Source organism: Lagenorhynchus albirostris, chromosome 15, assembly GCF_949774975.1.
Source record: "Lagenorhynchus albirostris chromosome 15, mLagAlb1.1, whole genome shotgun sequence".
Lineage (NCBI taxonomy): Eukaryota > Metazoa > Chordata > Mammalia > Artiodactyla > Delphinidae > Lagenorhynchus > Lagenorhynchus albirostris.
In genome coordinates this window covers 36,409,365-36,434,679 of record NC_083109.1, presented here as the reverse complement: position 1 = coordinate 36,434,679, position 25,315 = coordinate 36,409,365, and the positions used below count along the sequence as shown (strand labels likewise).

At 40.8% G+C, this 25,315-nt stretch overlaps 1 protein-coding gene and 1 non-coding gene across 3 annotated transcripts in view; one reads left to right on the top strand and one right to left on the bottom strand.

The window, feature by feature from the left end:
* Positions 1-25,315, bottom strand: part of PLCB4 (phospholipase C beta 4) — a 418,294-nt gene that overhangs the window by 309,221 nt on the left and 83,758 nt on the right. Inside the window, exon 1 of one of the 2 annotated variants that reach the window (XM_060122523.1) lies at positions 6,739-6,963. The exons of the other annotated variant lie outside the window; for it this stretch is intronic. The gene's annotated coding sequence lies outside the window, so the exon portion shown is untranslated. Of the gene's footprint in view, positions 1-6,738; positions 6,964-25,315 lie in introns of those variants that run through there. 2 annotated transcript variants of the gene reach the window in all.
* Positions 22,158-22,261, top strand: LOC132506600 (U6 spliceosomal RNA). The gene has a single exon (XR_009535915.1). It is a non-coding gene; the product is annotated as a U6 spliceosomal RNA (small nuclear RNA).

Here is a 25,315-nt window from a genome sequence, read left to right as displayed (position 1 = left end):
GGGGCGTGGGTGGATTTGGGGTGTGGTGAGCAGAACGGTGCCACCCCTCCACGCCATGGAAGATGTCCACATCCTAAACCCTGGAACCTGTGAATATGTTATCTTACATGGCAAAACGGACTTTGCAGACATGATTAAATTAAAGATCTTGTGATGGAAAGATGGGTGGGCCCCCATGAGAATCACAAGGGTTCTTATAAAATAGAAGAGGGGGGCAAGGGGATCAAAGAAGGAGATATGACAATAGAACTAGAAATCAGAGTGATGCAGCCATGAGCTACAAAATGTGTGTGACCTCCAGAAATCAGACAAGACAAAGAACAGATTCTCTCCTACAGTCTTCAGAAAAAGCACAGCGCTGCAGACCTATTTTAGACTTCCGACCTCCAGAACTATGAGATGATAAATTTGTGTTGTTTTAAGCCACGAAGTCTGTGGCAATTTGTTATAGCAGTAACAGGAAACTAATATAGGGTTCTTGGGGACACTGACTTGAATGGAGAGCTCGTGCCTCCTCTAATGCAGAGAACATGAGTCTGGGTTTTGCCAGATCTCCCAATCTGTTAGGAGATGCAGAAAATCTGTTTGCATAAAGTTAGCAACTAGTAATACTGTGCAGGATCATGTATGGCCACAACATTGACTGTTGATCCTTATTTCTTTATTGAATACGCCCCCTCACGTGATGCAGCTAGACTAAAAACAGGATGGATAAACTGATGGAACAGACTTTTCAGGCTCCGTGCTCCACTCCAGACCATCGCCCACATCAAAGTTTTCTGGGGCAAAGAGCTCAGCTCACAAAACTCGTATACTTCTGGGCAGAATGCACTGAAAGCAACTTGTGGTCCATCTTCTGCCCCCAAGTCATTTGGAAGCTGAACTTCAGACTGTTAGATTTTCCTTATATTCTAGACAACCACTGGGGCCAAAATGCTTTATAGAGTCATTCTGGAAAACAAAATTATTTTAGAAAAACATTTTGTTCTCTGTAGATGAAAGGAATTATTAAAGCGCTAAATGTTAAGACTAACACTGAAACATGGTCAGATACATGAGAATAACTTTTAAAAGTGAAGGGAAAAGAAACATAAAGCTTCAAATTATTTTGCCTAAAAGTAATCCTTCTGTTAACTCTATTCTTAGGGCAAGTTGCTAGAAGAGGGGAGAAATGAAGTTAATCACGTGTTCAGAGACAAGTGGCCTCTCTTAATATTCAGGCAATCAGCCAACAGAATTTACCGAGTGAAGGCTCTCCAAAGCACTAAGCAAGAAAAAAATAGGATCTGCAAAAGAAGTGTAAGACAATGTTCTCACACAGAAGAATTCTCACGGAAGAATTCCGTGAGATCCCTGGGAAGATGAGGCTATTACATAAAATAATTAGAGAGTAATTAACAGTCTTTTTCTACACTGAAGATGATGCCAAAAGGTTGATAAGTCAATGCAATAGGTACTCAAGCAAGGGAGAGATGGTTGGAGATCTGACTTCCCGCAGGCAGGAAAGCTTCAGGATGGTTGGCTTTTATGCTGACCCTTTGAGGCTAGGCAGGATGTATGCAGGAACAGGGTAAGATATGCCACTCGACAGAACCTGGCTTGGTGACTTCTGTCCTAGAACCTTAAGGTTTTAATTGAAGCTGAAAATATAATAAAACCTGAATAAATGGTGGCCCTTTATTATAAGATGAACTTGAAACAAATGCAAATGCTGTGCAAGATACAGGAGAAGATAATTGCTATTTCTTTCTATTCCACTGGGGCTTGACATTGTAAGAGGAGGAAATAGTGACCATTTCCCACAATTCTCTACTTTGTTACGTGATTATACAAATAAATGCAGGTATATGCCTCTAGTGTCCCAATTACATAAGATAAAATATTTAAATAAGAAGTCTGATACTGTTGTAACTGAGTAGAAAGTTGCTTATATTTATAACCTGAATTTGTTTTTTTCTTAAAACATGGTTCTCCAAGTTAGTTTATCAGAAGTGACTTCAGCAAGTGTTTGTAAATATTATTCTGTCCTTTTACCTCAGAGAAAAGCAACTTTAAATAGCTTGGAAAACAAGAACAGAGTAAATATGCATGTAGGGATTTTCTTTTTTTTTTCAGCCTTTCTACCTTTTTAGGTAGCTAACTATATGTTAGTCCTAACAAGATAGAGCCAGTCTCTGGTTTGAAATTTTGAATAGATAACTGTTGAATTACTTGATCAGTTTGGTTTTAAGGATCACACACTGTGCTTTTAAAAACTGCTGGGCTATTTTCTTGCATTCCTTTATGAGAGAGAAAACGTAAACTTTCTATCAAATGATGTACTTTAAAAATCACTATAAGTTTCTACATAGTATTCTGGAGAAAGACTGTAAAAGAAGCTTCTGAGCACCTACCATATAGTACCTCTAACTCTGAGTTAGACTCTACAGATATTTCTCACTGAAAATAGCTGAATAAAACCATTGCTTATAATTCAGGATTTCCTGAAAAAGCAAAATCCATCTATATGTAAGTAACAGTTGAAGGAGCTGGGTGGGTTTTCAGAAGATGAGCCTCATGTTCTATTAAAGTGTTAAAGTGACTAGCGAAAATGAGCAAATCAAAAATGTGAGTTTTCTGACACTTTCAAAGAATTCAAATTAAGTACTTTATAGCCCCCAAACAACTTTATGAACTTGTTCATTTTGACCATACTCTTCCTGCTATGCTACTTTCTTGCTAGATATTTAAAAACTGCTTCTTTGTGACCAAAGACATTGCTGGACATTTTTACTTTCTGGCTACAGGTCATTCTGAGAGCCTGGAGTTTCAAGCTAGTTGCTGTCTGGTTAGTGGAGGTTTTACACAGCTCTGTGAATCCTTATCGGGGCGGATCGGAATCAATTACTTGAGGGCAAAGTTGACACAAACTGCTGCATGCAAACATGGAATGTCTCAGGAATTAAGATCATCACAGGGAACAGAGCTTTTTGTTCCTAGAGAAGCAGTGTGAACCAACATACATTTCAGGCTCAGTCATGAAGTGAAGACATCCTCGAATAAAATTTTCACAGGAAACAGCTGGCCTGAAAAAGGATTTTCTTGTCTCTGTATACAGAGAAACCAGGTGCATGGGCCCCAAGAACCTCTTAAAACACGGTCACCCCCAGGTCTCTGCATCTCTATTGATATAAGAATCAACCAGTTCATTGGCAAGTAATCTGCGCCAAGGAAAAACCAGGTATTCTAAGTGACTGTTGTTAAAACTTTGATTTGTCAGGAATAAGAACACTATGAGTTAGTCCAAACCAAATACTAACTTGTTAGAAAGTTTTGTACAATATGTATTGCTAAGTATGAAAGTAACCTGCATGAAATAAAATTGATCAAAGTTTAGTTTCAAGAAATAAACTAATCACAAATCACCTATTTGTGATCAATGAGTCCTCATTTGGGAAGATTCACAAAAGAACATAAGAGCCGAAAAGGGGCATGAGGAAACTTTCTCAGGTGATGGTAATGTTCTGTATCCTGCCAGGGATTTACACCGGGGCATCCATCTGTCTAAGCTCAACTTACATACAATGTGTGCATTTCATTGTATGCAAATTTCATATGAAACACTGTCAATAACTACTGAACTCTAGTTAATAATAAGAATGCTGCAATATGCAAACTGATGCCCGGGGCTTATTTTTAAGTGCATCAAAAATAAGATGGTGAGGGCTTCCCTGGTGGTGCAGTGGTTGAGAGTCCGCCTGCCGATGCAGGGGACACGTGTTCGTGCCCCGGTCCAGGAGGATCCCGCATGCGCGGGGCGGCTGGGACCGTGAACCATGGCCGCTGGGCCTGCGCGTCCGGAGCCTGTGCTCCGCAACGGGAGAGGCCGCAGCGGTGGGAGGCCCGTGTACCGCAAAAAAATAAAAAAATAAAAAAAAATAAGATGGTGAGAGACCGACAAAGGGACAGGTAGATAGACATGATGAAATAAAATGTTAATGATGGAATCTAGGTGGTAGATATACAGCTGTTCACTATAAAACTTTCAAATTACCATATGTGTGAAATTTTCATTAAAAAGGGTTGGAGAAGAAAATATAATGGGAATAAAATTACTGAAGCATTTGGAGTATCACACCACTTGCCCCACTGCCTACTTCTTCCCTACAAGAATTCATAGGGTATCTAGTATCCTGGCCGAATACTGATGTTGAAAACTCAAAGCACAAATTTAACAAGCTGAGACATGGAAGGTTTTTTTTTAAAAAAAATCAACTGCCCAAGACTGGTTGATTACACTGGAAAATTGCGTGTTACGTGGAAGGGAGAGAAGTAGCTCCCCACAGACAACGTTTCTATATTTAAATTCACACTGAGCTGTAGTGGGGCACCTGCAAGCCAGGTTGGGCAGAGGATGCTGTTAGAAGACTCAGGAGCAAGATGCATAGAAGGCTCCTGACGGTTAGAGGGAGGGAGCGGATAGTTGTGGCAACTCGAGCGAGACTGTCCTGAGAGGCAAGGGGCAGGGCTGCCAACGGTAACGAGTCCCGGAAAGGACATCTGTGGAGGCTCATCAGAGGTTATGATACTGCACATTCCTTCCCCGGAAAACAGAGGGTGACACATCACCTGTTATATCACCTGTGAAGGGCCGGTGTCTAAGGCTAGTCAGTTCACCTCAATCACATTCTCTGTCATTTGCTTCACAAACTCATTGCTTGGCGTCGACTAGACAGTGTTCATTAAGTTCAAAATAATCGTCTGGGAGGTGTTTGGTAGTCAAAGAGTGGTCCCTGAACCTGAAGCATCGGCAGCCCCTTGGAGTTTATTAGAAATGCAGAGTCTAAGGTCTCATCCCACACCTGCTGTATTAGAATTTGCTGTTTAACCAAATCACAGATGATTCATACACACATTCAAGTGTGAAAAGCAGTGGCATGATCTTATGATGAGCCTGTAGGTCCAGCTTCGGGGACCTAGGTCTTCCCAGTAGCAGCTTTAACTTCAGACACAGAGGACAAGTGTAGGTACACAGGTGAGTCATATGAAGACTTGTTGGCCCCTTGTCTCCTGTAAGCACCTTCCCCTGACGACTGCTTCCTCCCTGCAATGCTGCGACCTCGCCCCCAACTGGGAAAGAGAGCTGCCTGGACCCCTGACACCCTGGAGGGTCTATCACAATAAACACACCGGAACCTGCTGCGAGCACCTTTGAAAGTTTCATATTTTCCAACGGGTCTAGAAATATTCCATATATCTTTGGAGAGGGGATCACTTCACATGTAATTGCTCTTTAATGTAAAAAGGGTATAAAATGTTCTCTCCAACAGGTAACTATCAGAGGAGTTCTCAGGCTACCACCTCTCTTTCGGCTGTAAGACAGCTGGGAAAATTCTTCATCCCCCTTAAAAACAACCATGGAATGTGGAACGCTGCATTTTATTCATGTATCACATATACATCTGTCTAGAATAAGTGTATTTTAATGACCATGTTTTGTTTATTTCAGCCATTGTAATAGAAACTGTTTCATGCTCAAATATCTGTGGCTAGTCATGGTTCACACAAAACTAAAGGTTTTACATTTTCTTTTATAATAACATGTCTTGAAAGATACTAAGATGTTCCTAACAAAACAAAGTACACAAATACGAAAGATTTTTCTAAATTATCTGAAGCCAATTACTCCGTACTCACTGCAAGTTTCATACTTCAACATCATTTCTTTGTCTATAAATATATGCAACTATGTGAAAAATGGTTTTTAAAAATATGATTACCAAAAACCAATTTTCTAAGTTATTGATTCCCACTTTTATTTCAGGAAGGAATTTTACATATCGTCCAATCAACTTTCCAAGACAATGAATAAGTACATTTCCAAGACAATAAGTACAAAGCATATTTTCATTCTCACTTCTTATTTAGGAAGGGAATTTTTAAAATAATCATTTTGCCTATCTTAATATAGTTTTTTAAAAAATGGCAATCAAAATATAAGACATTGAAATCTGTCCCACACTTTCATTACTAATTACGAAAACAAAAGTAATTTAGTTTTTTTAATAATTCATGCATAATGGAAAAATGTTTAACACTGTGCTATATTGCATCATATTTAGGTATTCACAGAAAACATTTTCAAGAGACAGGTTGATTTTTTTGTTGTTAGACTTAATTTTTTCGAGTAGTTTTACATTCAAAGCAAAACTAGGCAGAAGGTACAGAGATTTCTCATATACCCCTATATAGGTGGTTAATTTTTAAATATGCAAAATGCTAAATGATAGACACACAAAAATCCTACCAGCCAATCAAATCATACAGACAAATGCCTTATTGAAAAATCTATTTGCGTTCCAGTCAAGTTTAGGAAAATTTTATAAAAAGAGACATCAAAATAAATCTGTATCTAATTAATGCCAGAATTACAAAACGATAGTGTCTAATGTGCTTTGTTATCTTATTTTGTCTTAGGTTTCTCCCTTATTATAAAATCTAAAGAAAAAAATCAGTAATGAATAAATAAAATAATCTTCATGAAAAGTCTGAATGGTCTAAGAAGTTTAAAAACAAACAAGTATTTTCTTTTCTGCCACTTCATAAACCGGTACCTGCTTACCTTCAGGGACCACAAAAATAAAACTGTGACAGCCCTACTACAAGTTTTAAAAAAAAAAACATAAAATTATCAAAATGACCTCCCTCAGTAAACCTTAACTTCTGTTCATAAGGCCAGTTTTCAGTATGTTCTCTTACCTGAAAAGCAGTAAGTAGGCTTTAAACTTCACCCAGTCAGAAACAGGCTCTTGAGAGCTTGCCTGGTGCAGGCTGAGAACTGCAGGGCAATCACAGGTCTGGGATAAGCTCACTCTTTCCAGAAGGGGAGGAGGGGGCAAGAGACTCAGGATGAATAAGCCCCAGGCAGCCCGCACTTGTAAGGATACTGATCCTCCCTGCAGAGTCCCACCCCCGGCCACAAAGTAAGAGTCTGGGCAAACAGTGCCCACAGCCACAACAAAATATCCAGACACAGTGGCCGAGAAAGACTCTTTTCACTATTCCAAGCACAACGACAAATATAGCAAATGCTTTTGACTGGCATCTTGCCAAATAACTGCCCGGGAATGAGTAAGAGGCCTCACACCCAGCAAGAAGTGCCACTTGATCAGAGGCTGGGGTTTCTCAACAGGAAGAGGAAAATTTGAAACCTACACCTGAACTCGTCCTTAAATCTTTGGTTCTTCTGTAATGAAGGCTATGAAAATTCAAGCTATAAACCTAAAGGAAGGCCCAAATGATTATCCACATTCAGGAACTGTAATAACTTGTGAGCTGCTGAGAATCTTTGTTTCAACTTCCCCATCTGGCTGCCACCTTTTGCCTATTTTCCTCCTCTGTAACACCTTCAGTGTCCAAGAAAAAAAGAAAACTTTTTACGTTTTTAAGTTACAACTAATGCTGATCTAAAGAAAAATAAATAAGAACTAATATCTAGAGTGAGATCTGGAGATTATATCCTTTGCAAAGATAGTAAAATGTGGAGACTTTGGCCCTAGAAATAAATCTCAAGAGTATTTTAGGGGCTTCCCTGGTGGTTCAGTGGTTGAGAGTCCGTCTGCCTATGCAGGGGACACGGGCTCGTGCCCCGGTCCGGGAAGATCCCAGATCTTCCAGAGCGGCTGCGCCCGTGAGCCATGGCCGCTGGGCCTGCGCGTCCGGAGCCTGTGCTCCGCAGCGGGAGAGGCCACAGCAGTGAGAGGCCCACGTACCGCAAAAAAAAAAAAAAAAACAAAAGAGTATTTTAATTCTACATCAAATTAAGGTACTAACACACACACACACACACACACACACACACACACACACACACACACACACACACACACATACATGTCTCCTGATTTATCCGCCCGCAAGTGCTAGCATGGCTAAAAATAAAACAAAATAAAATGAAAATCAGCTTTTTCCCAAATGTGCCAGAGAATGTAAAATGTTTTACAAAACAAGGTTCCAGAGTAAAGATTCAGGGTGGTCAACCTAACTTAATGTCAACAGACTCCTACACGGCAGAATTTCTGTTTTTAATACGCTCATGTTCATCATCCATATATTAAAAGAAATATTTTATGCATTTTCCCCCAATTATTTAACCATGGGACCCTTTATTTGAGGGGCATCCAGAGGGAATTGTATTTTGTGAGACAGATTTGGGAAGTGCTAATAACTTTAGATTACACTTGCCAATTCTTAAGCAACACACCTGACATTACGATGAGTTTTCAAAGCACTTAGAAAAGCCATTAAATATTAGGCTTCCTGTCTACCTCCAAATTATACTAATCTCTATGAAATTCCAGTGTGATCAATTTCTAGATTATGCATTATTAAACGGTAAATGTGTTTTCCAAAGAGAAACATGAGGAACAGAAGCAGACTATCCGTGTATTTAATGGGCATCTCCTTCATTCCATTCATATGCTAGAAAACGAGCTACAGCACGGTATCAGCCCTCAAGCAGTCCAGCACTTTGTTGGAGCCCCTGCAGCTGCTCTGGTGGTCAAGCGGCTGTACCAGGTCACCCATTTGCCCTCCAAAGTTGAACGTCAGATCTCAGGGATGAACATTCAGCCAATGTATCCTACAGAGTGGGCACCCCAGCCAAAATACCGATGCCAAGGCAGGAGTAACCACCACCCAAACGCCATACCAACCGCACCCATATGTGCACATTTCAACCAGTTTACACGTGATTCAAGAGGAAGAAACTGAGCTGTGTGCCCCCAGCAAAGCACGTAAAACCTGACTGCCTCCCCCTCAACGCCTCCCCTCCCCCTCAACGCCTCCCCTCCCCCTCAACGCCTCCCCTCCCCTCAAATCCCTGAGCCCTGCGCGCCCAGCAATCCCTGGACATCCATCCTGCCGTTCTCATTTAGGTGAAAAAGCAGGTTTTCAGGATAGACTGGCAGTTCACAGCTGCTCCACTGAGATAATTGTCACAATGACCCCTCATTCATCCGCCCTGACTACTCCAGAACAAACTATGGCACACAAGTTATTTTTCCAAATCATGTCCCTTTAAAGACAGACTTCTTTCTAAAGTGAGGTATATTCCCCTAATGCTTGTAATAATAAGATATTTAACATAATTGAAAAACTATGTCTTTTGTTCATAAATACAGATTCTACTGAATAAAGGCAATTATAAGTATAATACTCTCCTGAAGAGACCACTATAATAGGTTGAGAAAAATATTTTACTTAGGAGGTGATCCAGAAGACATGGGATGGTATTTCTACATCTGTAAAATAGCAATTAAATTGCTTATAAAATAAATTATGTCACAAGGCTGCATTAGAAAAATACAAACTCCAACCCCTGAGTTGGAGTGTATATATATATATATATATATATATATATATATATATATATATATATATCTGAATCACTTTGCTGTATACCTGAAACTAACACAACATACTAAATCAACTAAATTTCAATTTCAAAAAAAGGTAATGCTGTGAGGTGATGAGTGTGCTAACCTTATTGTAGTAATCATTTCACAATATATATGTATATCAAATCATCGTGTCATACTCATATACCTTAAATTTACACAATGTTATATGTCAATTATATCTCAATAAAGCTGGAAAAAACAAAGGTATAGTAACTATTAAAAAATAAAATATTATAAATCTTGATAATATAAAAATAATAAGTAATATAATTTATTACCACAAGCAAGTAAAGTTCACAATATAAACCTAAATTATAGAGGAAAAAAAGAAGAAACACGGAGGATATTGCATAATCAAGAAACAAAGAAAACATCAAACCAGAAACAAGGGCTGCATTCCCAGAGACACACCTGTACCTCCAAGCTGTCTTCCAAGTAAAGGCTTTCTGCCTTGGTCTTACAGAGCCTCTGCCTCCTGGGGCTTTAAGAGAGACATACTTTGATATTCTTTGGATTTGCTCCAAAGGTCACCAAATTTGGCAGATATTCTTCAGTCTTCTGGCCTACAGCCATTTCCTACTTTTAGTAAAGTTTTCCCCCACTGTTAGTAAATTTTTTTTTTCATCTCCACAGTTTCAGGGAAAAGAATAGACACTTATACTCAAAGTCCTTTAACAGAACCCTGCACCTCCCAACTTGCTCTAAGTTTCTTACTGTTTTCTACATGCTTTAGTTTTCCTGTCTGTCCTCTGTCTCTCTCTAACTGCCTCTTCCCTTTCAAATCTCCTGGTGCTTAAATCACTGGTGTGCTGAGCCAACTTGCACCTCCTGCAGGAAACAGCTGGGTGTACTTCTTCCCATCTCCAGTCACAGTGGGAGTATTTACACCACAGCAATCGGCAGACAATACAAAACAAGCTTCTTCCCTCTCCGCCTTCTCAGAGCCAGCTGTTAAACATTTACCAGCACACTACTGGAAAGGTCTGTGAATTTACAGAACAGCCTTTTCAAATGGTAAGGATATAAAAATTTTTACTGAGAACAAGAAAAGGCTTATAGTTTAGCTTTTTTTTTTTAATTAGTTGGTACAGACAGCTTTATATACTTGACACTGCCAGGTAAGCAAGCTCAACAAGATACACCAGTGTTACTACAATGAAATACTATAGGAGCAGTGAACATGAATAAAGGTTGTGTTTCCAAAGTAAATGCCATCCTTTCCAATTGCCTTTAATATACTTCCATAGCATCTTTCCTCCTAGTAGCTCTTAATAGTATATTAAATCTATTTATGATTATCTAGAAATTTAAGAAAGGATTAGCATATTCTTTTACTGTGACATGATAAACAAGAAAATGTTTAGGTTCAGGCAGATCTTCCTTCTTCCATTCTTCCTCTCCCCCAAATCCCGAAAACACACAAAAATCACATTTTTGCATTCTTTTTTTCCCAAAAGTCTATGGATTGAAGACCAAAACAACAGTGCCTTTGGTCCTCCCAACCTTGCTAAAGAGAAAGTTTAAAGCCCACAACCCAGTAAACTCATGGGAGTCAGCTCACTGTTCTAGGGAACAAAGGACAAATTAGCAGAGAACATTAAAGCATGGTAATGACATTCTAACAAACACTGCCAATTCAGTCCATATGCATCATCCACCTAGGGAATCATGAAACAAAAAGATCTGACAAAAACAAAAAAAGGAGCACTCTGTGAAGAAAAAAGCAACAAAAGCTATCACATGAACTTATGTACTCAGCAATGCTCCCCTAACTCTTCATGCTAGCTGCGTTCAACATATTTATTGCATTACTGATTATCAGTATCAAGTCAGTCTATCAATATGATTAGGATTATTGAATCGTATCTTATTAATAATCATCAGTAAAAAGTAAAGAAGGTAGTTATCTTTAAAGTTAGAACAGAATCCAGAGAACAATAAAAATGCTTCCTAGGGCTTCCCTGGTGGTGCAGTGGTTGAGAGTCCGCCTGCCGATTCAGGGGACACGGGTTCGTGCCCTGGTCTGGGAGGATCCCACGTGCCGCGGAGCGGCTGGGCCCGTGAGCCATGGCCACTGTGCCTGTGCGTCCGGAGCCTGTGCTCCGCAACGGGAGAGGCCACAACAGTGAGAGGCCCGCGTACCGCAAAAAGAAAAAAAAAAAAATGCTTCCTAAGTTCTTTTGTCTAAAATTTATTCTACTCCAAGAAAAATAAAATAGACAATGCATGGCATAAGCAATGTCAGATAGTATTCAAGAAAGACAACCTTATTTTTGTCTCACCATTTAGAGTCAGTAAAGTAAAATTCATTTCACAGAACTTGATTTGTAAACTGGCAGTGCTCTGTGCTGTAATTCAAACTTCCCTATCATCAACAGTCAGACACCAGTGATCAGGAGCTCCTGGTTTGTAGTTAAGCTGGACAGCAACAGGTTGGGATCGGACACACCGGAGTTGGCATCAGAGTTACTTAATTCGGGACAAGTTACTTAACCTCCGTATGGTTTAGATTTCTCATCTCTAAAAGAGGAACAAAAACCACCACTACCCAGGTTAATGAAATTTTTTAAATAAGAAAATCTACATAAAACTCTTAACATATCATCTGGTATACAGTAAGTACTCAATAAACTGGGATAATAACTTATTACTGGCATTATCTAGTATCATTGCTTTCACATAATATGCCAACCACTCAGCTGCTTTGGAATCACAGTAATTTCTACCAGAGCTCCTCAAACTTTTACACGCAAACAAATCACCTGGGGATTTTGTTGAAAAATGCAGACTGTGATTTGAGAGGTTGGCTGTGGGGCCTGAGACCCTATATTTTAACAGGCTCCCAGGTGACGCTGCTGTGGCTGGTCCCAGGTGCATGCTTTGAATATCAAGGATTTGGACCACCTGGATATTCCCCCAACCATCACCATGACTCCCCCCTGCCCCCCAGGCATAGCTGGCTGAAAACCCAAACATTGAGTCCGCAATCCAACATTACCTTCCCTATAAAAATAGAACTCTTCCTGTAAAATTGGTAAAAGCTATGAACCACTTGAGATAATTGCTAAATATAGAATACAATTATAAGAAAGGAAAAAATGGCTTCACCCGGGAAAAGAACTTGGATTTTTGAATCAGACAGGTCTGGGTTCAAACTTTAGCCCCATTACACATAGTAGCTGTTAATGTGTCTCTGGACTGATCATAGACCTCCTTATAAATTTCAGATTCCTTATGTGTAAAATGGGGATAATAGCATCTATCTGAAAAATATAAGACATCTCAAATAACAGCTGTCTCAAAATAGTTAATATTTATATGTATATCCCACAGCCTGATGCACAGTAGGTGCTAAGAACATGGGGGCTGCCTTTCTGTTCCAGGCTGCGTTGTTTTAACTGCTCACTAACACAACATGACTTTTCCTTCTGCTTTCACTCAACTTGGGCCCCTCTTCTCTCCAGCGAACTATCTGAAGACCGGCCGCTACTGAAACTCTTTTTCATGCTATTTCAAGCCGCCAGCATTAGTAATTTCCCAAGAGAAAGAACCTTATTTCCTCGTATATTCTACTAATCCTTGAGACCCACAGTCTAGAAGAAAACTATTTGTTTTCCACATGGCTTCTCTCTGTTCTAAATCCTGGCAGTCTCTTTCTTCCTGCACAGACATGAAAAAGAAAGGGACAGAAGTCATCGTTATCTCTTTCTCTGTCTCTGAAAGAGCTTGGAGATATCTTTTTCAATCAGGGAAACTTATTGTGGGAAACCAGCCACTCACTCCAAGATAACTCTCTGTATTCTTTTTCAGTTCCAAAAACTGAAATTGATTTTATTTCTTAAGGAAGCTCTAACACACACACACACACACACACACACACACACACACACACACACCAGTTTTGTTGTGGTTTCCTGTCCCCAAGCAAAAATGATATGATGCCAGAAATATCAGTTGCTTAGTTTAACTCTGTTCCCTCATTGATTCGACATGTTATTTAAATCCTGAGTGCCTGCCATACACCCAGTACTGTGTCAGATGCCAGGTGTACACTGGTGAGTAAACAGACGTGTTCCATGCCTTGAGAATCTAACTACCCCGACCTTCACTAATCTTATTCCTGAAACCAGGACACATTTCCAGAGCTAGTTCTGGTTTCTAAAACCTAGTCACAGGCTGGATCTAAATAAGAACAAAATAATGCCATCTGCAGCATCATGGATGCAACTAGAGATTATCATACCAAATGAAGTAAGTCAAATACCATATAATATCACTTATATGTGGAATCTAAAACATGACACAAACTTATCTACAAAACAGTAACAGACTCACAGACATAGAGAACAGACTGGTGGTCGCCAAGGGGAGCTGGGGGAGGGATGGACTGGGAGGTTGCAGTTAGCAGATATAAGCCTTTATATAGAGAATGGATAAACAACAAGGTCCTACTGTATAGCACAGGGAACTATATTCAATATCCTATGATAAATCATAATGGAAAAGAATATAAAAATGAATTTATATATTTATAAATATAATTGAGTCACTTTGCTGTACAGCAGAAATTAACACAACATTGTAAATCAACTATGCTTCAATAAAACATCTCTCTATATATCTATATCTATATCTATATCTATAGATATAGACATATAGATAGATATAGATAGATAAATAAACCCCAGTAGAACTGTTAGAGATCGGCCCTGACCACAATTTATGATCAGATGAAACCCATCACAGCACCACCAGATAAACCTGCAAATGAAGGTGTTCTCTATTTTGCCACCGAACAGCAGCCCATCCAGCCCACCACACTGTCCTGGCTGGAGTGGAGTGGCAGCCCCTTGGAGACACAATCCGTAGCAGCTTTAGTGCAGACAAATGTTCACCTGTCCTTCCCCAAGCTGCCCACCTCTGCTCCCTAACCCTGAGCAACTAATCCGGCCTAACATCCATCAGAAGCTTTCTGAAGTTCACCAGCACACTGAACAGCAAACAGTTGTAATAGTTCACCAGCCACATAAGTTATGTTTAATATCATGCTGTCTATGTGCAGCTATATTAATATTTAAAAATGAAATAGGGATGCTGGGCAAGATGAAGCCAGTTTCATTCACCATCTTCTGCTAAACCTTTCGTCAAGCTGCACTCTCTCCGTGACAAGGCTCACCCTGCATAGAAAGGGCACTGCTTATAGAATCAGCTTGATTAAGAATTCATATAATGTGTAAAGCATCTGAAAAGTGTAATCAGAATATGTGGAAATTATGTGATCAGATAATCAGTAAAACCTTCAGATGCAGATTAATTTATTGTTAACATTGATGAGTCTTGCTGATGTCTATGAATTGCTTTTACAGAGACCCGTGAATTAAAAGGAAGATCCCTCTTCATTACATGAAAACAGAGTCTCATAATTTATGTTAAACTGGGAGATGAAAAGATCCCTTCTGCTTTTCTCACCATAATCAAAATATAACCCTAAATTAATGATGGAGAGCATATATATATATATATATATATGCTCTTGATATATATACATATAAAGAGAATGTTATCCTACTAACAAAGAAAGGGACACCATTCCAATGATCTCCAATATGTCCTTGAAAGAGGCCTAAGATTCTCTAAAGTTTCAAACCACTAGGTATGTGTCAAGGTTGAAGCAAGGCTTAATTTAAGGCCATTTTCTAAGTATTAATAGTTTGGTTTAAAACTCAGGGGTAACTAGACCTTCTTCTATAGATAATAACTTTGGTAAAAACTCCCCACAGTCCTTTCCACAAAGCAACCTGAAAGGATCGTCTAGGGACCAGATGAACTAGCGAGTGACTTTAGGGTTAGTAATTCAGACAATACCGTTGCCTGGATTGGCTGAACTGTTAGAGGCCTGAATTCATCTCAGCATCCTCCGCTTCACTTTCCCTAATTCTGAAGATAGCACCACACCTTCATATTTTAGACAAGTGATTCCCAGAGTGTAACACGGAATCAAGAAAGCTGGCTCTCCATCTCTCTCTCTCTCTCTCTCTCTCTCTCTCTCTCTCTCTCTCTCTCTCACACACACACACACACACACACACACACACACACACACACACCCCTTCTGATAACATCAAAGAAAGCCTCAGGACTTCCCTGGTGGCGCAGTGGTTAAGAATCCGCCTGCCAATGCAGGGGACACGGGTTCGAGCCCTGGTCCTGGAAGATCCCACCTGCTGTGGAACAACTAAGCGCATGAGCCACAGCTACTGAGCCTGCGCCTGCGCGCCTAGAGCCTATGCTCCACAACAAGAGAAGCCACCACAATGAGAAGCCTGCGCACCGCAAAGAAGAGCCCCCACTCACACAACTAGGGAAAGCCCGTGTGCAGCAATGAAGACCCAACGCAGGCAAAAGTAAATAAATAAATTTATATATAAAAAAAAGAGAGAGCCTCAACTTTGTCTTCAGACTCTAACCTTTGCTCTTCTCTCTCCTCTTTCTCTCTCTCAGTACAGTGAAGGCAGGTCTCTGACATGGGTTTCAGCAGGCATTGGCATCTACTTAGGACTGAATGACATTATTTGGTTTTCAGTTTTTAATTTTTATTGGCTATCTCTACTATTTGTGGCACTGGATAGTTTTCCATTTAAGGTAATAATTGAAGATTTCCTTTTTTAAATACATTTATATTTTCAGTTAAATAAAAGTGGAAAACAAGAAATAATAATAGAAGGAGAATACAATCATGGCAAAAAGCATGAAGGTGGTATATGAATGACTGATACTTGGGAAATGTTGTACGGTACCGATTAAAAAGCAGCTTGGGTTTGAATCTTAGCTTTGCGACTCCCTTGCTGTGTAATTTTAGGCAAGTTACTTAAGATCTCTGTGCCTCGGTTTCCTCATTTGTAAAATAGTGGTAATGATGGTATCTACTTCAAAGGGTTATTGTGAGGATAAAGGGGTTATTACAAGTAAAACACTAAAATGGTACATGGCATATAGCAAGAATTCCATATAAATTAGTTATTACTAGTGAAATTACTAGTATTTTATAAATATATCTGGGTAAATAATGATCTATTCAAACTCGATCCTCTGGCCTGTGGATTACACGATAAGGCAGAGATTTCTTCATGGGCTCATGTATAGGTGAAAGGAAAAGCCCCTTCTGTTTTCCTTTAATTAAAAATGCAGCCAATTAAGGAGGGTTTTAAACCCATGTGATGCCCTGGAAGCCAGAAAATCAAGTGCAGTGTCTTGAATTCCATTATCGTTTCCTTTCCTCTCTACTTAGAGATCCCAATATTTCAATATACTAAGAGCTAAAGACGAGGCTGCCATTCCTTATCCATACGGCACCAACCAACATGTAATCACAGCCAGGCACACGGGTCCTCCCACCAACATTTTAACATTCTGCCTCATTATGCAGCATCCCAAGCACTGCTCTCTTTTCGTAAATATTGCTCCAATAAATGACTTTTTGTTTAAATTATAACCATTCTACATGCAATGACTTTTTAAAAATCTGCTTGAATATTGCTATGATCTGAATTTTGTGTCCCCCCAATATTCATGAAATACCAAAGATGTCCGTATTAGGATGTAGGGCGTTTGGTAGGTGCTTAGGTCATGAGGGTGGAGGATAGGATTACTGCTCTTATAAAAAAGAGGCTCCAGAGAGCTCCTGAGCCCTTTCTAGCATGTGAGGATACAAGGAATGTCTGCACCAAGGAGAGGACCCTCCCTGGACCGTGCTGGCACCCTGGTCTCAGACTTCCAGCCTCCAGAACTTGAGAAATAAATGTCTGTTGTTTATAAGCCACCATGTTTGTGGTAGGTTGTTATAGCAGCCTGAATGGACTCAGACAAATAGAAAAGCAAATGGACATCACTTATCTTTTTCTTCATATGATTTTCTCTGACGTTGGCTTCCAGGGGAATTCCTCCCTTTGTTTATGGAGTTTAGTGTGACTCCCTTGAATGAATCATAAAATGTAGTGGGAGAATCAATTAACGTCCTGTGCCTTCCTCACCCCACTCCAGTTCAAGGGGAAGAAGAAAGCACACTGCTCTGTGACACTAGATTAGCGACCCACAGGGTTCAGCCAAGCTCTGAGTTCACTCTCTGCAGCTAATACGGCTTTTTGAACAAGGAACTTGAGTGCGTTGTCCCACCTAATCTCACAACTTACCATCTCCACTAGAACCCGACTAGTCTTAAAAAAAAACGACGAAAAAACGAAAAGAAAAAGAAAGGACCCTGTAACTAATGTGAAGGAAAATGCTTAACAATGAAATTAATGCTGATTGCAAATGTAACCTTCAAGATGCACAGAACCCAGTAATCCCTCAAAGAACAGAGAATACAATCTGATTGCTTTTGAATGTCAAATGCACCTGCAAGAAATAGGTATTTAAATTGTCAGGGCAGGCTCTGTACTAAGAATCCAAACTTAATTTTAAAAACCTAAGTCATGTTCCCATCCCTCTCAATTCTGTCAAAATTAGACCTTTATTTCTCTCATTTTTAAGTGACTCACACTTCAGAGGCAATTCTTCAGCCTGACTGTGAGACAGGACCAGCCGCCTGGTGCCTGGGTGCAAACCTCGGGTCTGCAACACCTTGGTTTGTTACTTAACCTTTTCATGCCTCAGTAGCATCAACTACGAATGGGACCATCAGAGCACCTACCTCACAGGTTTGTGGAGAACTGCACCCAGCACAGGGTTAGTACCATGTCAGCGTTAGGCATTATGAGCAATGGTCGTATGTGACTTTCAGATAGTTTCTTGAATACACTGAGATAGGGATCACCATGCACCCTTTTAATGGATGAGGTGACTGCATGTTTCAGAGGGCTGTAACATGCCCAACATCACAGAATGTATTGTCAGCCTGGCTCTCTTGCTGCTAGGTCTGACCATGTGACCACATACTGGCCAATGAAATATAAATGGAAGTGTTCTATGGAATTTCCAGGAAGGCTGCAGAAACTGAGGGAGCTGCCTCCACTAAGAGGCCTCCCTTCTGTTGCCCATCTGGACTGCAGACATGGTGGCCAAAACTAAACTGGTCTCAGAGTGACCTTGAAAATGGAAGCCACAGGATTAGGATGAGACAGAAAGATAGGAACCTGGACTCTTGACAATACTGTGAAATCACAGAGGGCCTAACTCTGAATATTTTTGCATGAATTTTCACTGTTATATTATACTTTATGTCACAGTCACTTTACATTTTTGCTATAGATGGCCCAAACTATCCTAACTGATATATCCAAGAAATAGAGATCCTCAGAATACACTTTTAGAAATCCCTGACCTTACAGCTTCCTAGACTTCTCATTAGTGCCATACACCCAATTTTGAAAAAGTATTTTTTTCTACAGAAAAAGAGGCATTACTTCTATTCAGATATAAAGAAATGTGACCTAACTTGCTCTACTCCAACAACAATGGACACCCACTTTCCTAAACACCCACCTTGCTTGTGGGGCTTTAGATGATTATAATAATCATTTACTGATGAAAAGCAGAGAGCCAAATATTAGGAGGTAAAACTACCTAGTGAATTCTGCCCATGCACTTACCCCCCTCCCCGACCCTGCCCTGCTCACTGCATCACTCAGTGAATGAAAACGTACCTGGCTTCCCATCATGACTTTCCCACGTGGCTCCTCCTTAAACATCCAATTACAAAGAAATTTATTTGTTTCAGCTTTTTCCTCAGGGAAATACAGAAATTAAATCACTTCGCCAACAAGGCCAGGAAAACAAATCATTTGTGTTGTGGCTGAGCCATAAGGCTCGCTTCTTAAACACAAGCAGAGTCTGCCCAGCTTTGCTCTCACAGAGCCATTTGGGAGACGAATTTTATGGCAGCAGCTGAAATGTTTCTACCAAAACAACACCTACACTGTGCTAGAGTTATTTTCAGAGGAGAAGGTTTCCCCTACTGCTGTTTAAATTGTGAAAATGTGTAGTTGAAAGCGTAGGCGCATGTGAGTCTGGGGCTGCAGCCCTGGTGGGGGAACTTAGCTGCCACTCCTTGAATGGGTGACCTTGGGCAGATCATTTAACCTCCTTGACCTCGGGTCCTCACCATTAAGTGGGACTCTTAGCACCCAGAGAGTTGTCCTGAGAACTGATGAGATAATGCATGCTTAGCCCCGTGTCTACATGATAAGTGTTCAAAAAGCAAGGGCTGTATTAATGCCTATCGAATTTGATGCTAAATACCTGAATACCTCAGAAAATAAAGATATAAGAACCTATGGGGGACTTCCCTGGTGGCGCAGTGGTTAAGAATCCTCCTGCCAATGCAGGGTACATGGGTTTGAGCCCTGGTCCAAGAAGATCCCACAGGCCGCAGAGCAACTGGGCCCATGTGCCACAAGTACTGAGCCTGTGCTCTAGAGCCTGTGAGCCACAACTACTGAAGCCTGCACACCTAGAGCCCGTGCTCCACAGCAAGAGGAGCCACCACAATGAGAAGCCCGTGCACCGCAACATAGTAGCCCACACTCTCCGCAACTAGAGAAAAGCCCACACGCAGCAACGAAGAACCAATGCAGCCAAAAATAAATATTATTAAAAAAAAAAAAAGGACCTATGGGTAAGCCATATTTAAAGGTACCACATTAACATTAGTATAAAAATATAAATGTGTTTAATAGTGTATGTGCAGAAGCCACAGCACCTTGGTTACCCACAGACCACTTATGCAGGTTTTCCTGGACTCTCTAGGATGGGGTCATGGACAGGAAGTCAGGAAAAACTCTCCAAATACCTAACTAGGTATCATAAAGTCCACTTATTGGACTTCTATATGTAATCCATCAATAATGATACTTACTATTGTTGAGACTTCACCAAGTACTAGGCACCAAACAACACACTTCTCACGGATTCGCCATTTATCTTTCACAACTGCACACATAGAAACGTGTGGGGGACACTGTGATGCAATGACCAGACCACGCCGGGGACTGAAGAACTGATTCCCCTGCTACTCCGAGAGCTGCTCCGCCCAAGGTCAAGCACCGTCCCCTGTCAGCGGCCTCCAGCAGTCAACACCAGTGAGTAAAGGCCCGACCCGCTTTAGAGCTCCCTGCGGGGTTGACTGAGGCTGCTGTTAAGACTGCATCGCAGCCCAGCTCCTCCCCCTGCCCAATCTCACATCCTTCCTTTCCCCTCCATAGGTGTTGCCCTTAAGAGACAGCATAGGTACTGCAATTACTTTCATCTTTCAGATGAAAAGAGTGAGTCTCAGAAAGGTTAAGAAAGTTGCCCAGTCACACAGCCAATGAGTGGTCTGGCTGGGATTGGAACCCATACATTGTGCTGCCAGAGCCCAGGCTCTAGATTATTCTGCTCTAGTGCTCAGTCAGGTTTGCATATTTACGTCCAATAAAGTAAACTGGTTAAGCTGGCTGGTGTCCTCAGAGTAGATGGCAAGAAGCAAATTAGAATGAGAGACAGCTGCAAGAGAAGGCAACCTCTGTTATCTGTCAAAACAATCCGAAAACAGAAACTACTCCAGATCTTTCAAGTCAAGAGCATGGTTACAGAGTGATGCAATGGCTGAGAGGCCACAGAGGGAACAGGGAGGCAGCCCAGAGACCAGCACCCGTGGAGAACTGCTAGTTTGCCTAAGCAGGAGGGATGATGGAAGGAAGAGGTGTTGTCAGAGCCCAGAGACTGGGGACAACCAGCAAGACTAGAACAGGATAGGCTGCTGTGGAAAAAGAAGAAGTTTGGTGGGAGCAGAAGCTATGGAAGAGACACAGCTGTTCCTAGAGATACCAAAGAAAGCAGAAAGGGGCCTGGAGAGATACCCTTACATCTCCCCTTGGACACCAGAGGGCAAGAGAGCCTGGGAAATATGGTTCCTTGCAACATGGAGCGGAACAGGAAACAGTCAAGAATGGATCTGAGGACAAATCTATCTGAGCAGCCCCAAAATACAGCTAATCAACTGACAATAAGGAAGTATGGAGAAACACTCTGAAAATAAAATACAAGAATTTAAAAAGTCGGACTTCCCTAGCGGTCCAGTAGTTAGGACTCCACGCTCCCACTGCAGGGGGCCTGGGTTCCATCCATCCCTGGTGGGGGAACTAAGATCCCACAAGCCTTGTGTCACCGCCAAAAAAAAAAAAAAAAAAAAAGAATTTAAAAAGTATGTCTGTCAAAACTCAGTTTGATGGCAAGTAGTCCAACATACTCCAGCAGTCCTTAAGCAAACACAAATAATAACAACAGAAAATGCCTTTCACTACATGGGTCTTTACAAAGCACGTTGCTGTATTACCACCCAGTTCAATAACTGATGTCTAAATGGGTGCGAAGTTTCCGTTGTTTTCTGTTTAGTAAATCAGGGGAATATACGTAATATTTGTGGAAGTATTTCCATCATAAAAAATATCTAGTATATTTGATAATGCTTAACTGGGTAAAATTTCATGAGCAAAATTTGTTTTATATAGAATAAATTGTTCCCCACCCCTGGCGGCTAAATTAGGTGTTAACGTAGCTCCTATTCTGGAAGGCTAGATCTGCCTCATGATTCTATCTGCTGTTTGACAAAGCCGGAGCTAGAACACAAATTCTTTCCGCTCTTCTCGGAAGTCCTCTGCAGCAGAAATCCTTGGGAGTGTGGAGGGAGCAGAGGAGAGAAAACCCCGAAAACAAAAACATATCACCAAGGATTTCCCATCAGTGCTTGCTTCAGCAGCACAGATACTAAAACGAGAACAATGCAAAGGTTAGCATGGCCCCTGTGCAAAGACCACATGCCAATTTGTGAAGCAGTCCTCATTTTGCTTTCCTTTTCTAATGTTCACAGGTGGGGAAACAAAGGCTGTAGTAAGGAAAATGACTTACCCAACCGAGGGCCCTTCCCACTTCAAACCACACCCCACTTTTCCTCCAAAAAAAAAAACAAAAAAACTCCAGTCACAGTATTCAGCAACTCAGTTTTTAACTATCTACTTTGTCCTTCCAAAGACATCTATCATCTATTTTAAAAATTACTTTTATTATAGTCCCTCCAGAAGGAATGTGATTTGTTCACATACAATGATTGCAAACACAATTTCAATCCCTTCCACCACCTCCCCTTCACCCCAAACACAGTTTCTTTGAGGTTATTAAAACCCAATGAGATTAAAGGAACATCTGGGTTCCAGGCTCAGCTTGGCTTCTAGCTAGCTGAGTAGTTTTAGGCTGGCCAGTTAACCTCTCTGAGTCTCTGTTTATTCATTTCCAACATAATGCAACTAGAACTAGCTGATGACCATAATCCTTTCAGCCCTGAAATGATTCCACAGAAAGATAACAGAAGTCCTGTGGGGAACCAGATGAACACTCTCTCACTTGACCTGGGCCAGGCATCTATCTGTGAGATTGCTTATCAGAACTAAAAGTACAGTCTGTGGCCATGGCATAGTGAAAAGTCTGACCTCATTCCTCACTCTCAGTTGACAGTGATCTCAACAGGCAATTCTCAAGTTGGGTTCCAGGGTCTGACTGCAAACAGAGCCTGAGTCTCCTCCTTCCCTGTATCTACATTCTGCTATGTAACCTTGCAGTGTCCTCCTACTCTGACTGGCCGTGTGACTCCCTTGACCAATGAGATATTAACACGATACAAGAAAATGCTGAAAAATACATGCACTGCTGGCTTCGCTCTCATTCTTGCTCCTCTGTCACGGCCAGGAGAACAGGCTAGGTCTAGCGTGCCTCAGAATAAAAGCCATATATAGCAGAGACAAGTGACCCCCAGTCTTCCTAGCTAAAGCTCTCCTAGATCATTCAACAGCCAGCTGAACTCCCGGACATGTGAGCAAACCCAGCCCAGATCAGAAGAGCTGTCTGCCCAATCCACACCTGACCAGAAACAGACATGTGAGTGAGATTAGCTGGAATCAGCCAAGTCCAGATCAAGATCAGCTGAACCCCCTAAGCTTGCAAGCTGAATACATTTTTATTATTGTATTCCACTGAGATGTTATAGTTGCTTGTTACGCAGCATTACTGTGGCAATAGATAACAAGCTCTCAGCCAGACTATAATGACTATTTCCAGAGTGAAGCTTCCTTAGTGGTGAAACAAGTGTGGCACACGCTACATGCCTTAATCATAAAGGTTCACAACAGACATGAATGCTTTCAAGGCTCTAAGAAGTCCCACAGTAAAGAAGTTTAACTTTGTCTAACTCATGTTTTCCTTAACCTATTTTACCAGGGACCCCCAAGTATGATTTGCTAATCAAATTCTCCCCCAACCTTAGATCCCAAGTCTGGGTCGAGCCTCTACCCAATCTTTTTGGGGTTAAGCCATGTATTTTGTTGTCTCTTCCAAGGTACTTAGTGGACCCTTCAGAAACAAATAAACAAAACAAAAAACTTAAAAGTATTTTGAAACTATGAAAGCTTATATTGTTTATAACCCAAGTCTAATTATAAATAAAGGGGAATATTCTGCAACTATCCAAAATCCATGCATAGCATCAGTCTAATTCCAACTTGCTCTATTAAAACTTGAAGAAAGCCTAAGACTGACCTTGCCATTCCCTCCTTAACATTCTTGAAAGGCAACCCACTGCAGTCCTCTTGTCGTGGTTCACAGCCTTTGATGATCAGGGCCTTTGATGATCCATCTCCTCTCCCGCTATTCTTCCTTCCCTCCATCTCCTTCCTAACCTATTACTGCTCTCTGGTCTACATGCTACCCATGCTCAACTACTTTCAATTCCATCAAATGGCCATGAGCTACACTCTCCAGAATTTGGTCCTATTTGATGTGAACGTGAATTATGCAGCTTTGAAATAATATATTAAAAACATTAATATGGTCTCACATTAATTTGAATCAATGTTAAATCCACCCAAAATGTTAAAATTCTTCAAGAATTGTAGTTTCGAAGCTGGCCCAGACGAGGGAACGCTAAACTCTGTTTACGGAGTGGCCACAGGGTGGCGCCATATTAGCTGATAAAAGGAAATAGCCACCATCTTTTGTCAGAATTATTCTTCAATTAGGGAAGTTCTGAATTTGCAAGGACATCAGAAACACAACTCTTCTTCTGGAAACTCTTCTTCACCTCTTAACCATACCCAAGACCTTCCAGGCAGTGTTCATCCAGCTAAACTTCAATTCACCCTTCCTGTATCAGTTGAGACAGTACTTCTTCCCTGAAACTTTCCCTGAAACCCCTAAAAACAGGTGATAACATCCTCCCATGATTGAATTTGCCTGATTTTAACATTTTTCCACTATAAATGCCTCTAATTAGGTCTACTCTCCTTCATGGGAGAGATCCTAGCTTGCCTGGTTCATAGTATATGATCAATGAATATAAGATGGGTTCATGTGTGGACAGATGGAATGGATGGATAGATGATGGATGAATGGGTATATGGACGGATGGGTGGATGTATGGATGGATGGGTGGATGTATGGTTGGATGGATAGATGGACAGATGTATGTATGTATGGATGGATGGATAGATGGATACGTGGATGGATGGAGGGATGGAGAAATCAACAAACAGGATGGGCCACTGAATAAAACATGACTGATTTTTGCTGTATATTCTCTCCTTATCCCCTCCCCTGTCCAACATTAAGGAAAGATAATTACAAACACTAGGTAACAGCAGAGGAAAAAGAACCTTGATAATCTTATCAGTTGGATAAGAGAGATCATTATGAATTTAGAATTAAAACACAGACTTTTTGAAGTGAGGGCACTTGTCAAAAATACAACAGACAATCAGGAAAAAAATGGTAGAATACAGTAGTGTCTTTCTTTTCCTAATCAAAGAAACTCTACTGAAAATACACCTTTTATTTTTTGGATATAAACATTTTAA